This window comes from Nycticebus coucang, chromosome 8 (genome assembly GCF_027406575.1).
Source record: "Nycticebus coucang isolate mNycCou1 chromosome 8, mNycCou1.pri, whole genome shotgun sequence".
Lineage (NCBI taxonomy): Eukaryota > Metazoa > Chordata > Mammalia > Primates > Lorisidae > Nycticebus > Nycticebus coucang.
In genome coordinates this window covers 101,785,696-101,799,419 of record NC_069787.1, presented here as the reverse complement: position 1 = coordinate 101,799,419, position 13,724 = coordinate 101,785,696, and the positions used below count along the sequence as shown (strand labels likewise).

The 13,724-nt window shown below is 49.9% G+C and overlaps 1 protein-coding gene across 2 annotated transcripts in view; it reads right to left on the bottom strand.

The window, feature by feature from the left end:
- Positions 1-13,724, bottom strand: part of EPHB1 (EPH receptor B1) — a 449,583-nt gene that overhangs the window by 330,371 nt on the left and 105,488 nt on the right. The window lies entirely within an intron of this gene.

The window sequence follows — 13,724 nt, the reverse complement described above, 5'->3', positions numbered from 1 at the left end:
ATGGGGAAGGGGCAAGATTATGCCTGGCTTCCACGGCCAGGAGGGCAGTTAGGGGAAAGGGCGAAAGCAAGGTCCCTGTTCACTACCAAGGGGAAATATGAGCATAGGGCCAGTCCGGGTTCATCCAGACCTTAGTACAAGTGACAGCTTGATGAACAAGGTCATTCTTCAGAGGCTCCAGCACAATAAACAGCTCTGAGCAGCACTGCGACCAAGTTTCCCATAGCTAACTCCAAAACTCCTGCAGTGAAGGGGAAACTAGCGGGTCCAAAGGCAGACAACAGCCAAAGACATGGCAAGATCCAAGTGTGAGTCTTTGCCACACCTGTCATATATTGCTGTCAACAGCTGAGAGTATGGGCCATTACAGGGTGATGGTGGAGCTCCTAGCACACCTTCAAGGAGATGGAGCCAAGGTCAGTATAGTGGGCTCAATTGTATCTCCGAAAAAATATATGTCCAAGCCCTAACACCATACTACAAATGTGACCTTATTTAGAAATAGGGTCTTTGCAGATATAACTAAGATGAGATCATCCCAGATTTAGGATGGGCTGACTCCAAAGACTGGTGTCCTTATAATAGAAAGGAAACAGTGGCTGGGTGCGGTGGCTCACACCTGAATCCTAGCACTCTGGGAGGCTGAGGCAGGTGAATTGCTTGAGCTCACAAGTTCAAGACCAGCCCGAGCAAGAGTAAGATCCCATCTCTACTTTTTAAAAATAGAAAAACTGAGGAAAGAGAATTGCTTGGTCCCAGGAGTTGGGGGTTGTTGTGAGCTATGATAACACCATGGCACTCTACTCAGGGCAATAGCTTGAGACTGTCAAAAAAAAAAAAAAAAAAAAGAAGGGAGGGAGGGGAAGAGAGGAGAAGAGGAGATTTGACACCTCTATAAGTCAAGGAACACCAAGAATTCCCAGCAGCCACCAAAATCTAGCAGGGAGGCACTGAATAGGTTTTCCCACAGAGCCTCCAGAAACTGACCTTGGCAACACCGTGACTTTGTACTTCTGACCTCCAGAACAGTAAGATAGTAAGTTTCTGTTGTTTTCAGCCACCCATCTGTGGTAGCTTTCTGCAGCATCCCTAGGGAGCTACTATGGCCGGGAATGGCACATCCCCTATGTGATGCCAGGAGCACAAACTGTCCATCCACCTCCACACCACCCCACCTCCCCGAAGCACTTCATGTATACACCCCACCTGCTCTGTGCATGGATGAGCAGGGCTGACAGGTGGTTCCTGGGCCTGGAGGCATGACAAGGGAGAGGGTCAGCTGCTCCAGCACTGGCCCTGAAGGCTGTGAAGTTATCTGGTGTGGCTCCAGAGGTGCTGAGATCAGAGATGCTGGGAACATGGTGTGAGGAAGTGCAGCAAGTGACCGCAGAGGTTCTGAGGCCACCTGGAAGCAGTGGCCGGATTCTTAGAAAGTCATGACCCCAGAGGTTGTGGATGTCCTGAGAAACTCTTTCATAATCTCATTCTCCAAACAAATCCTTGGAGCTAACTAGTACAGACTACCAGGGCCCTAAGGAGGCAGGAGGAATGAGTGAGCCTGGGCTGGTCAGGGAAGTTTCTGCCAAGAGGCAAACCAGGCTCACCTTCCATGGTGCAAAGGACGTGGTAGGGAGGAGAAAGGAGAGAACAGAGGTTTGGAACAATGTTTCCTAAAAGGTCATCTGTGGAAATGAAGAAAGAGAAGGCATATTTTAGGGGAACAGGTCGTGTGGTCAAATTAGTTAGGGAAATTAGTTAAACCAGTGCCCTTACTGACAGACCCTTCAGAATGAGGGTGAAGGGGCAAGCTGGGACAGGGACTCCAGGAGCAAAGACAATCCTCAGTAGCTGCCACTGGACACATGCTCACTGCCAAGGAGAGGGACAGGAAATGAATAGTGGAGAGCGTGACCATGCCAGGGCGACCATGTTGGCGTCATGACAGGTCCCCAGCCTGGACCATTCTCAGACTTCCTGCCGTATTGCTCGGGAGGTGAGTATGAAGCCCAGGAGAGAGGAGGTCAGAAGCATGCCTGTCCTCAGGCCACACCGACGGGCCCCTGTGAAGCCACTCCACCACCTGCTTGCTCCCTTGGCCCTTCCCAACTTCCCTGGGTTTTCATGCCTTTGCACCCAGCTAAGCACCTTTTCCTGGTAGGCATTCTCCACAGATGTGCTGGACTGATGGATAAACCACACGTTTCCCAAAGCAGAACACTTCCCCTCCTCTGCTTGACTGCAGTGCTGTGCAATCAAGAACGTCCAGAATGACCAGAAAAGTGCCTAATGTCATGGAAGGTGACAGGAGGGGTGTGTGTGACAGGGGCAGCAGGCAGTGGCTGTGGTGGGTGGAATCCACAATCAGTTTGGTAAGCCAGTGGCCTGTGCAAACTCACAGAAGTGTCCATTTCAGAGAGAGGCTGCTGGAGCCTACTCAGCTGGCACAGCTGAGGGCTGCCTGTGGTGGCCAACACTGTGGAATCATGCCCCATTACTTTTGTTTTGCAGATTCGGCTCCCATAGAGATCATTTGTCTCTTAAAATGCAGCCCTGCGACTGGGCAGTCTGCCACCTAGTGCAAAGCCCTATCCCCCAAAAGCCCTGGTGAAGGCAGAGAAGTGAAAGAGCTAGGCACGTCTAACCCAAACAAGAATAACTTGTCAAAAGCAGATCACTTTTGCCAGCTAAGCTTGGGCAAATTATATGAACACTATATTTAGACGCTCTGAAGCAATTTTTAAAGTTTGTGTTTCTTAAATTACAGTCAGATGTCTTCCCTGACTATCCGTGATCAGCTATAAAATCCACTTCCTCCCTCCCATACTTGGGATCTACAACAGGCAATCTTAGGTCTACATGTCACAACCTCTCCGCCATGGCTCCTCTGGGAGGAGGTGTTTCTCCCAACCATGAACTTTCCCCCACATATAGTCAACTGTCCCTGGCCCAACAACTGTGGGTTTTTGCTTCTGGGAAGCACCCACACCTGAGGCGCACACCTGCCACCCCCCACCCAAACCACAGACTCGCTGGCCCAGGCTAAGACCCGCTCCCAGGACCCCCCCTCCCACCAGACAGCTGCCTGCTTTCACACACTGCATCAGAGAGATGAAAGCGACCAGGTGACTATGTCCCTTAAACAGAAGAGAATATTTTGAACAGAGAATTAACAGCAAATTAAACTGGTTTCATTGTACTCATTCATGCACAAAATGAGTGTGGGAGTTAAACCGAGAAAAACCAAACAGGCGATGTGTTGCAATAATCAGAGGGCAGTACAGTGAGACTCTGTCTCTACAAAAAAAAAAAAAAAATCAAAGGGCAGAATCCAGCGCCAGAAGGCAGCACTCACTCAGAGGAGGAAAGCCCCCAAGGAGTGGGCTCCTAACTGCTCAGGAGTGCTGCCTCTTCCCCCAGCCACAGCCAGGATCCTCGCCAGGGCTGGGGACCCGAAAAAGGGCTGGGAGAGACTCAGCCCCTCTGGGCCAGCTGTGGCTCCACCCCTATTACAGGTGGACACACCCTCCTGAATACGCCCCAGTGCATGCCCCTCCCCGGAAAGCTGCGCTGGCTCCCTGGCTCCCAGAGCAGCTGCTCACTGCCTCTGCACACTCAGTCAAAAATGTCACAGCAACAACCAATTAGGATCCATTCATGGGCACATTTGGCTGCAGTGGGGCCATGGTGGAACTGCTCAGCACAGCAGTAACAAGAGCACCCATCAGTCTCCTGTGGATGTGTCAGGACCCAGGATTAGCAACAGTGAAATAATAACCAGCTTTAGGACACCAAGCAATTTTAAACCAGCCCACAAATCTCTTTCCTTCCAACTCCGCCTGGTTAATCTATTATCTAATTCTTATCTCTGGGGGGTGCCCAGGGTCCTCCCTTTGCAGTGGTCCCACCACCCTACTCCCTAGCAGAAAACCTGGTGCCCACAGCTTGGGCTGGGTGGGAGGGAGATGTGCATGAATGGGCAGCCAGAGGACCCTGGACCCCTTACCCTGAGGCCCTTTGGAGAAGGTGAAAGGGCAACAAGACTTCATGCAAATTCATTTTAAATGACAAGTGAAGCTCCTAAATGTGCAGTGTTCACTGTGCACACATGTCAACAAGACAAGCAAGGGTGTCTCTCCTGGACACACTACTCAAGAGGCTGGAGGGGCTGTGCCTGGAGCATCAGATCCTCCCTGCTTACACTCACCCTAGCTTCTCCAGCACCAGCAGGAGCTGCTCAACAGCAGTAGCCCAGACCCTTGGAGCTTCAGGGCATCTGGAGTTCAAGAACAAAGACTGGGGCCCCATGCGGGCCCTGAGAACTCCACCCACAAAGTTAACCACCTCCCACTAAGCTCTTTGTGGTCCCAGCTCAGCAAGAAGCAACCCAGAGCTCCAGATGGAGTGCCCATACATGCTTCTCCTTTTTACTATGTTAAAGATGAGAGAAAAATAATAAGCTTTAGCAATACTGAATATACAAATGGTCTCTGCTGCCCTCAACACGAGCTGTGTCTGGGTTGAGCATCCTGGGAAAAGCCTGCAGAAGGGCAGCTGGGGGGCCGGGCCCAGCTCTATGTTCATCTTCGGCGCGACTCTGTGCAGTTTCAGATGCCTGGGGAAGAGCATTTGCAGGCTATATTCTCTGGTTTAGAACAAGAGAATCCTTACAAAAATGGAATAAGAGGCTTTCAAAATTGCTGCAAAAGAGGCCTAAGTTGAACCATTCTGAATACCACAAGGCATAAATAAAGCCCAAGAGCCCACAGCTGCTGGCACTCAGCCTGCTCCTGGTTATAGCTCATCATCAGCCACAAGAAGAGTTAAAGCCAGGATAGTCTAATCAGACATGACAAGAAATTGGCAAAAAAAATCAAATAATCAAGACTACTAAAATACGGATATACATCCACTATCGTTCATGATAAACCTCTCCCTGAGTGTATATTTTGCTTTGCTGTACCAGCTAATGAGATTAAGAAGCCGTTTTAACCATAGCAGGGCATTTTAAAATATTGTTTATTTCATCTTGATCTGATTTTTAAAATGATTTTATTTTATTGCACATATTAAAATGCACAGGATACGTCAGCACAGCAGCACGTGCTCACATTCACTAGATACATGAATACACGAGAATGGGGGCCCGTGCTCAGTCGAGGATCCTGAGGTTTGGAGTCTACTCCCAGTCTCAGTAGATGGCACCTGCCTCTTGCCAGAGACTCAAGCCAAAAATCCTGTACACCCTCCTGTGTCCTGGCTCCCCTGTCTCACCCTGGCTGTCTGTCACCTCTTCCCTGGGCTTCCTCTCGGAGGACCTCCCAGTAAGCCCATTTATCTCCATCCCCACGGCCATCACCACCTCACTGCCGTCTCACCGCCCTTCTTGCACCACCCAAGTCCACTCACCATCTTAGATGGATCAGGCTTCTAAAATGCAAATCTGATCAGATCTGTCTCCCACGGATCTCAGAGGAAAGTCCAAGTTTCCTTCCCCTCCTCGTCCATACTGTCCCTGCCATCGATGTCACCAATAACATTCATTGGCCAGACACTGTTGCTAAATGGGTTCCATCCATTGTCTGTTTTAATCTCCACAAACCCTTTCAGAGGTAGTTACACAGGGACTATGTCCACTTTACAGATGAGGATAAAGAGGTTAAGGGAGCCACCCACGTTTCTGCAGCTCTGCGCTGCCCTGCCTCCTGCCCCTGCCCTCACCCACAGCTGTACTCCGCAGCACCCGCACAGCTCCCCAGAACTGTCCTCAGTGCCCCCATCCTCTCTCATGCCCCGGCTTTCTCCCATGACTCTGCCTTGAGCACTGCCTTTCCCTTCCCCTGCCAGCTCGGCTCAGAGGCTGCACGTGGTGAGAAGCCTTTCCCGACTGGGCCACCAGTACTTGCCAGGCCAACAGGTGAGAAGCCTGTGGGGAAACCTGTCCAAGGCTCCGGGTCTAACTCTTAGTGTACAGGACATCCAGGAGACTGAGGAACCTGCTACCTGACACCACAGGGACACCAGCAAAATCCAGACTCTGGGAAATAATACAAGGCACGTAACGTGGCTTATTCAACAAATACATGAAAAAACAAGAGGGGTAGGGGAGCCCATGGATTCAAAAAGACTTGAGAGAGAAATCAACCAAATGTTACATGTTGATCTTATTTGGGTCCTGATTTAAATAAACCAACTGTAAAAACTTGTATGAGATACCCAGGAATGTCTGAACACTGGATATTTGATAATACTAAGAAATTAGTGTTATTTTCGATGTGATAATGGTAATGTGGTTATGTTAAGAAAAAATACAGGCATATTTATGTAAAAATATTTAAATTATGCTCAATAAAATTCTGATAAATAATATCAAAAGATAAAAGCTTAAAAATAAGAAAGCTGCCTTCCTCGAGCCCCAAGTGTGAATTAGGTCTTTGTATGAATTCTCAAAGAATCCCCAAATTTTCTCAACAGACTAATTATTGCAGTTTCAACTAACACTTTCATTAGTATCTTCCCTGTGCAACCGTAATCTGTGTGAGAGCACAGAAGTCTATGCTCAGTTGAGACCTTCCAACACACACACACCCAAGCATAAACGCACACCCACACACACATTTGCTCCCTTCTCCCCACATGCTCTTACCCATCTCTCTGCCAGGGCTACCTCCTCATTGAGCCCCATTAACCATTAACCCAAGCAGGGGCACAGGAGGCAGAGTCCCATGGCACCCTGGGGGCCTGAAGTACATGCTCCTTGAAATCAGCACATGTGTAAAGTAGCGTGTACTTCATGCCATGGTCCTTCCCCTCCATCCATTCCTCAGACTACCCTTCCCACATACCAACAGAGTCTTATTCCTTACCAACCACTTTTGCTCTACTTGTCCCTCTACTTGGCTCAAAAAATTCTTCTTAAGAGTATCATCTATATTTAACTATTCACAAAAAAATAAACAACTGGTAAGCACACACACTGTGCTGGACCTGCAGACATAAAAGGTTAAGATTCCTACTCCCAATAATCACAGCTCCTCCCCCAGGATGCTGTCCATTACAGCCACCATGTCTGAGCCCCCACCGTGGCCTTTACCTGCAGCAGATCATGGGAGTCCTGCAGCAGCCTATGAGACACACTCTGTTATCACATTTCCCTAAAAGGACAAGCTTAGGCTTAACCCCCAGAACACACTGCAACCAGAGTCTGATTCCAGTCAAGGTCATGTCTAGCCACAAAGTGCATTCTCCCAGGATGGTTCTATTATCTTAGACACCAACAATCTCTGTAACCCACCCAGCCTACGTCCTGCCACTCCTGGCCTGAAACAATTTTCTAGGTTCATCAGTCTCCACCGCCTCGTAAACTCACCAGGTGGACTCATGTCTCTGCCATAGCCCTGCTGTGCCCTAGCCTGAAAAGTCCTTTTTCTCAAGAAGCTCCAAGTCTAAGAATGTGTTTTGGGTGGTTGAAAATAGGTAAGAAATCAACTTGAGAACATGATAAACGCTTCCCTTAGAAAGCTGTTAACTCTGCCTTATGAGAAGAGGAGAGGAGATGGGGGCACTTGAGCCGGGGCTTAGCATATGAGTAGGAGTGTGGTACCAAAGAAGCATGGTGGGCTTTCTAGGCAGAGGGAACAGCAGGGGCAAAAGCACCAAACGTGTAAGATCTGGGTGTTCTAGGAGTCAACAAGCTCCCCAGTGTAGGGTTCATGTGTACTGGTAAGAATGAAGGAACATCACAGGCCATCTTCAGTTAAGACCAAACTTACTCCCTGCCTGAAACATCCAGCAAAAAACATTCTACAATCCCTGGGACCCATGGCTAAGATGATGATGATGATGAGCTTCATGCATCAGCCCAAGACATCTTTGCTATTCCCAACTATTCCTGTGAAATGTCCTTTGGCCTCCCAGATGGTATGAAGAGCCCACGGCCTCTCGCCTTCACCTCCACCCCACAGGGGAAATAGGAGATTGGAAATGATGAAAAAGGGTGTCTACTTCACCTGCTGGAAGAACAATCAAGAATGACATATGACATCCTCCAGACCATACTGTCCTATAGCGCCCCCCACCCTGCTCCCTGCCACTGTGGAGGACACAGACGTCCCTGGGGATGCCCAGGATCAGTGTTCTGGGCTGACCCTGAGCCCCAGGCTGGCACCAGCACACCCAGCATTGCACACACTTCACTCCACCAGAGAAGGGGAGCAGCATCAAGGGCTTGAAAGCAGAGCTCTCCTGAAGGCTGGGTCCACATCCTGAGAAGCCCTGGGACTTCTCTGCTGGGAAATGAAGTGACGCGGGTGAGAGGGCAGACATTTCCACTCCTAAGCAGCAGTTGTTTCCACCACATGCAAACAGACATGGCTCTCCTCCCACAGACGGGGGCCTAGAAAACACAAAACCGCTCCCAAACTCCAGACTATGCTAAAGCCCCGCATCACCCGCCAGCATGCAGACAGCACCATCGTTTGCTTAGAGTCTTCAGGGAGTCAGGAGTGGCGGAGCTAGCCGTGGCCAAGGACAGAGAGAAGCTGAACCAGTGCCATTAACCGGGGCTTGAATTTGAGATAAGGGGTCAGCAGGAGGAGGGACCAGTGGGATGGGGCCAGACATTCTGCACATTCGGCCTCTGTACCCAGACCTGCTCTCAGCACTCAGTGCCAGTATGATCAAGTGACTTTTCCCACCTGAAAATGGGACTGTTGAGGAAGCCCATTTACAGGGGTGCTACCTGGAATCATGAGATGATGAACGTAGAAGTGGAACTGTGGGAGGCTGGTATGTGGTTGGTTAGTGGGGACCACACAACACTTGGCCTACATGCAGACACCCCTCCTCACCCAGGACAGACATTCTCAGTGGACCAGGCACCCACCAAGTCACAATTCTTCCCATTATAGCCCACCTCCTGGACTCCAATCTACTCTAGCCAGCCTGAAAGAGAGCATGGATTTGCCTACTCAGGATTCATCAGAATACTGAAGAGATGCCTGAAGGTGAAAACCAGGGGGCGTCATGCAGGGGGCTACGCTCCACAGGCAGGGTGGCCTCCCAGAGAAGAGAAGCTGAAGGCGGGAGGGCTTTAAAACTCCTCCCTTCAACGGGCACTGAGAGCCCCAGCTGCCAAAGCAGAAAGACATTTCCTCCTGTGGAGGGAGTGCTGACACAGCCCACTGGGGCTGGTGCCCAAAACCAACCCCTGTCTTTCTTTCACAGCCAAGATGAAGGAGGGCCTGTGATGAGGAATAAAGGCCCCAAAGGGAGAAATGGCCATTCATCCATCATCTATTCAATGCATCAGTCAACAGTGTAAGGGAATGACAGGGGCTGGCTACTTCAGAGCGGGTGGGCTGCCCAGAGGAAATGCCACCCTGTGTTCTGTACATGTTATGGCCCTGAAAAGATCCATGGGCAGAGGAAAAGATGGTGCTTGAAGATCAGGCACACCCATGGTTTGAGATGCTTCCTTAAGGGACCTGTGTGTGTGACCGCCTGCCCTTCTGCATTGCTGCCTGCACCACCAGTCCCTGTAGGGCTGCTGCTGCTCTGGCCCTTTCCTTTCCCTCCTGTAGCTGCTCCTCTCCCCTTACCCAGGGCAGACATTGTCAGTAGATCAATTCTGAGTCCTGGGAAGTTAGGGAGCAGTGGGTTTGGGGAATCACTTCCCTATAGATCCTGCAGCCCCATAAGGCTCCTCAGGCCAAAAGGAGGTTGGAATCATCCAGAACCCTAAGGATGATAAGCTGACCAAGAATAAACAGAGTAAGGGGCTAGATGTGCCATGGGTTCCTCAACTTAATCTGACTATGAGAGAGAATCAGGAGAACCTCTGCCCTCACCTTTTCAGGAAAACTACCCAAGGTGCAATTATCCCACCTGAGGGTCCAGTTCTCCCTTGACCACCCTGTGTAGCCCCAGGCCCGCACTCTCACACAGCCTGCTGTTGGGGAGGAAGACAACTCCAGAGCAGTGTGGCACTCACCAGGAGGGAGCTCCTCCCTGCTTTAGGAGGCTGCGCCACTCTGAAGCCATTAGGAGGCGGAGCCACCATGAAGTCTAGGACGAGCTCCTGAGGCTTGAGGATGGTGGCAGCTGCCAGCTCAGCACACAGACTGTGGTCTCTGTCAGCACCAGACCTGTGGTGCTTTCATCCAAGTCTGTCTGAGTGGGGCTTCCCCCAGGCCTGACCCCACCCGCAGGGAGCAAAGGCTTCAGGGCAGACAGCAGGGGATGGGGGAGGCTCAGCCCATCGAGATCTACAGCAGAGACCAGCACGCTCAGTGGGGCCAGGGGTGATGGAGCAGCCAGAGGAGAAAATTCCCAAGTCACTCATCAAGAAGAAGAATCAGCAGGGAGACAGCAGCAGGAATGGACACAATGATTGCCATAACAATAACAGCAATAGCCACGACAACCAGACCCACTATTCCTGGGTGCTCACCATGTGCCAGGCATGGCTCGCACTTCTGAAGTAGGTGCTGTGATTATGCCCCTTGTACTGGCAAGGTGACCCACAACCAGCGCACCAGGTTACCAGGGAGGGAACCAAGGCTGAAGAAAACCAGCTAGCGAATAAGCTCAACTGATGGAAGATACAGGCCTGACATGTCGGAGACAATTTCTGCAAGGAGGGTGCACAGGAGCTCTCTGTGAGCAGTTGGAGGGCTGGACGGTCTGTGCATCATCTCAGAGCCTATGCCATGGCCTTGACATGCCACAGCACCCGACCTGTGCACCTGGTGCACCTGTAAAACGCTTCTATTTTCTCGTCTCCCCAGTGATCCCAGGAAGGATACACGTCCCTGCAGTTGGATATGCAGAAGAAAGAGGGAGAAGGAGTCAAAGGAATATTGCTTGCTTCTCCCCAACTCCTACCTCAGCCTCAAGCCAGCTTGCCAGCCCCAAAGACAACTGGCAAAGCCTGCAAAAACTGGCACATTTTTCTACGGCTGAACAAGAAAGGTGGGTGATTAACCTTATAAAGGGGCAATTTGGATTTGAATTGTATGAACTTCTCCATTCCTGCCCATCCTTTTCAAAATCTGGGAGATATACTTGGCCTGCTTCTCTATTCTCAGCCCACCTTCTCTAGCAGTTTAAACCTGAATAGAAATTTAACCACCACAGGGTGTTTTCCCTGTTTAACATTCGGGTAGCTTTTCCCTTTAGAGCTTATAAATGGTGAATTCACTTTTGCTTACATGAGTACTAGAAAGATATTTGAGCATGTTTAATAGGAAAAGTGCATGTCTTCAGACTCTGTATCTGCACATACAAGGTCCTACCACCATATTTTACTTTATAGCTTCTTCCAAGCCTAGAAAATTTCCACTTTAAAGCTCTGGCTTTCTTATTTTCTTTGTGGAAAAAAAATGCATTGGTAACAGAGAGGACTTTCTTCAAGCTCATCTTCCCTCTGCATGGTCTCAGAAGGACAGTCACTCACTCTCCAACACAGCCCATCTGCACCGGGCACCAAGACCACACCTGTGTCCATCTGGACGCTGATTCTCCGTGACTGGGCAAGACACTGAATTCACAAAGTATCCAATGAGCCAGCAAATGGAGACAGAGAAGACACGATGGAGGCGCATTGATCTCTGTGGGTGTCAACTCCCAGGGCCAAGCTGGGCTGGAAGGAGCAAGGCAGTGCCACAGCGCAGCAGGCAGGAAGCCGGGACAGCAGAGAGCACTGAGCTTCCCCAATGCAAACGCCTGCTTTGCAGTAATTTCTTTTAAATAACACATTTTAAACTGCAAATCTCCAGAAGAAAGGAGAGCAATTATTAAAGCAGAAGATTTGGCTACACACGAGGGAGTAAAAAACCTTTTTCAGTGCAGAAGCCCAAGGCTGAAAGTTGTCACTGCTTTCAGATGCTGAAGATTTGCTGAACTCAATAACAAAAGAGGCCCCAGCCTAACAGCCACTGTGCTTCACTCCCAAGGAAGGAGAAAAAATGAGAAACCAGAAAGAAAAATGCCAGTTAGGGGAATAAACTCATCAGAAGGAGATGATTTCCAGGAACAAGGTGCTCCGCTCTTTGAGGTGGCCACAAGGAAATCCTGCCTTCTATAACTGGCATATTCATGAAACACTGAACTAAGGCAGGAGAGTTAAAAAGCACACAGCAGAGAATTCGGGGTCAGAGGCTGGCTGGTCTGCCACACCAGACCCTTTACCTCAAGTTGAACTCTCCATTATTCTTCCAGAACCTTCTCTCATTTGCCAGAGCCCAAAGGAAGAATCAAACCAACAATCTGGGCTATATAAACAATGATGAGAACACAGACTTTGAAGAGGACACTTCAGCACAGCAGGTGCTACCTTTCCTGGAGGCTGGGGGAGGGCCTGGATGGCCTCTGAGAGTTTCTAAGTTCAAAGGCTTCAATATTTCGACTTTTCCTTCAGAAGTTCAATTCCAATGATTAGAAGGGGGCGCAGATGAGGAAACTGAGCCCGAGAGTACAGTGGCAGTCTCAGTCCGCTGAGGCCTGCCATTCTGAGTCCTCTTTCCACAGTCCTCATCACACAGAATTCTGAAGTGCTGACCAGGGACAGGTGTCTCTGCACCCCAGGGCACCTCAGGATGAAGCTACCAAATTAGCTCTGTGGACATCAAGTGAGCACATGTGCCTGGGGTGCAGGAATCCTGGGCAGGAGGAAGCACAGTCCCCTTCTCCAAGGCTCCTGGTCTGGTAGGGAGAAGCCAGCACAGGCTCGACTTGGTTACTGGGCGACACATTGGAATAAAGAAGGCCTGGCATAAAGGGAGGAAACATAAAGCCCCCTACACCTGAGTGAAGAAAGACAGTTCTGCCCTTGGCATTCATTCCTGCTTTCATTTGCTCCATTGAGTCCATGGTTCAGACCACACACCTGATCTGTGAAGCACTCAGCAGCCAGGAGCCCAGCCTCCATGGGGCGAGCAGTCTGGAGAGACAGACAGACAGACATCCTGCAGGGAGTTGTGCAAAAGTGTTCACGTAGTGCAGCAGCGTGTGAGTGCACTAGATAATGGGAACCCTGGATTGCACAGGGAATGAGAATATGTCCCAGAAGTGCTTCAAGGCTAAACTAGAGGGATGAGTAGAGTCGGATGAAGGAGAGGAGGCTGGTGCTGAGTAGGACTTGTCAGGCAGGGGTGGGGCAGTTCCATGGCCCTTCAGGGGGCTCAGGGATCTGGCACTTCTGAGCAAAAGCAAGGCATTTGTGTGTGTGGAGAGCAGGGGTGTGGTGGGGAGAGTGCATGGGAGACCAGTCAGGCTGGACCTCAGAAGCCACATTAAGGTTTGTTCTTGGTTTGGATTTATGGTTTGTTTGCTTGTTTTCCTTCTTTATTCTCAGTGCAAAAGGAAACCACTGAAGTGCTGGAGGCAGAGAGTGGCACATGAACGGATTTGTTCATTCCTCATTTCAGTTAACACAGTTTAGGTTTACACTCTTTATGACTTTATCCCAAATGCAAACAAAAAGGTTTTATAGGCCTACACTTGCTAATTATACAACTAATTAAATCTGTAATCAGGATGATCTCTGCACCCCCTGGGCCCATCAGCACCCACAGCTGCACCCCAGGGAGGTGGACCGTCCTATGGGCATCTATTCCTAGTCCTTGTAACTTAATTGGTTCTCAGATGAATGGCTTGAGAGTTTTCATTATATTCGGCTAGAAAAAGATGCAGAGGGCTGATAGCGTATGTGTGGGCATGTGCCTCTG